Source organism: Triticum urartu, chromosome 3 (genome assembly GCF_003073215.2).
Source record: "Triticum urartu cultivar G1812 chromosome 3, Tu2.1, whole genome shotgun sequence".
Taxonomy (NCBI): domain Eukaryota; kingdom Viridiplantae; phylum Streptophyta; class Magnoliopsida; order Poales; family Poaceae; genus Triticum; species Triticum urartu.
The window spans coordinates 647631328-647633668 of NC_053024.1; positions in this window are offsets into that span (position 1 = coordinate 647631328).

The following is a 2341-nucleotide window of genomic DNA, read 5'->3' on the forward strand; positions in this document are numbered from 1 at the left end:
GTTCGGGCCCGATCCCGATTGGATCGGGGGGGAGTGGGGGCGAGAGGAGAGGTGGGGAGTGGGGGGTGAGTGGGGCGACGGGGTGGGGTTAGGGTTTCGGGGGTGTGGGTTATGGGGGGGGGGTGGCCGGCTGGGCCTTTGCCCAGTTGGGCCGGTGGTGGCCTGGCCGGCTGGGCCGTCTGGCCCAGTGGGGGGGGGTCCTTTTATATATTTTTTTTATCTTTTCTGTTTTTTTATTTTTATAAACACTTAGGCATTTTATAAAATGTGAACCTTACACCATAATTATCTTTGTAATATTTGGCAACCACCGAACATTTTTGTTTTAATATTTTTAAAACTTTTATTGTTCTTCTTTTGAATTGAATTGAACTTGTTTCGGTTCTGAACTATCGAGAGTTTACAACACAGTAACCGTGGTGACGTGGCATCATTAGCGGGGAATCACTGTAGCTTAATTATCCGGGCGTTACAAACTCCTCCACTACAAGAAATCTCGTCCCGAGATTTAGGAGGTAGAAGGAAACAGTGCGGGGTATTCATCACGCAGACGATCCTCGCGTTCCCAGGTGGCTTCGTCTTCAGAGTGATTCGACCACTGGACTTTGAGGAACTTGATCGCCTTCTGGCGTGTGCGGCGTTCAGCTTGGTCGAGGATGCGGACCGGATGCTCTTTATAGGAGAGGTCCTGTTGCAATTCGAGCACTTCATGATCCACCGCTCGGATTGGATCCTTGAAGCAACGGCGGAGTTGTGACACGTGGAACACATCGTGAACCTGAGAAAGGTTCGGTGGAAGCTCCAGTTGATATGCCACCTTTCCACGCCTTTCGAGAATAGTGAAGGGACCGATATAGCGAGGAGCTAGCTTGCCCTTGATCCCGAAGCGGTGAGCACCCTTCATTGGGGTAACTCGAAGATAAGCCTTTTCGCCAGGTTGATAGACCATGTCTTGGTGATGACGGTCATACTGACTTTTCTGACGTGACTGAGCAGTCTTGAGATTCTCGCGAATAATGCGAACTTGTTCTTCGGCCTGTTGGATAATATCCGGACCGAAGAATGGGCGTTCCCCAGTTTCTGACCAGTTCAGAGGGGTTCGACACTTTCGTCCATATAGCACTTCGAAGGGGGACATCTTCAGACTAGCTTGATAGCTATTATTATAAGAGAACTCGGCATATGGAAGAGATTCCTCCCATTTCTTGCCGAATGAGATTACACAAGCTCGAAGCATGTCTTCGAGAACTTGGTTGACACGTTCAACTTGTCCTTGCGACTGAGGATGGAACGCAGTACTGAACGACAGATGAGTCCCCATAGCTTCTTGGAAACTCGCCCAAAACCTTGAAGTGAATAAGCTGCCACGGTCGGAACTGATAACCAGTGGGATACCGTGAAGTGAAACAATTCTAGCCATGTAGAGAGTAGCAAGCTGACTAGCAGTGATTGTCTCTTTGACCGCCAGGAAATGGGCAACTTTGGAAAGCCGGTCAATGACGACAAGAATAGCATCATTACCTTTCTGCGATTTGGGAAATCCAGTGACGAAGTCCATTTCAACATGGTCCCATTTCCATTCAGGAATAGAGATAGGTTGCAGAGTTCCAGCAGGCCTTTGATGCTCTGCTTTGATTCGGCGACAAACGTCACACTCAGCAACATAACGAGCAATGTCCTGCTTCATATTAGACCACCAGAATCTTTGACGAATATCCTGTACATCTTTGTACTACCAGGATGGATGGACAGAGGCGTATCATGGGCTTCTTGCATAACCCTTTTAGTCTTATCCAGGTTTTTCTTCGAACATGGTACCACTAAGCGGCCTTTGAAATACAAGGCGCCATCGTCGGCGATCGTGAAGAATGAGGGCTTTCCCCTTTGAGGTCGCGCTTAATCTTGAGGACTTCATCGTCACATTTCTGTATCCATTTGATGGTGTCCACAAGATCTGGTTTCGCAACCAGGGTATTGAGAGAACCCTTGGAAACAACATGGAGGTTCTGTTTGGGGAAACCTTCGGGAGGGGGAGCGAGTGATCCCGGAGGAACAATATGGAGGTTCAGCCCTCTAAATTCTTCGACAAGCGAGGGCTGAACTTTGTGGACCTGGAGGTGGTTGCAGTAAGACTTGCGGCTCAGGGCATCAGCCATTACATTAGCCTTGCCGGGGGTATATGATATATCCACGTCAAAGTCTGCAACAGTCTCCATCCATCTTTGCTGACGTAGATTCAAATCTGGCTGAGTAAACAGATACTTCAAACTTTGATGGTCGGTGAAGATCTCGCAACGATTACCGAGAAGGTAATGTCGCCACTGCTTCAGTGCATGAATGA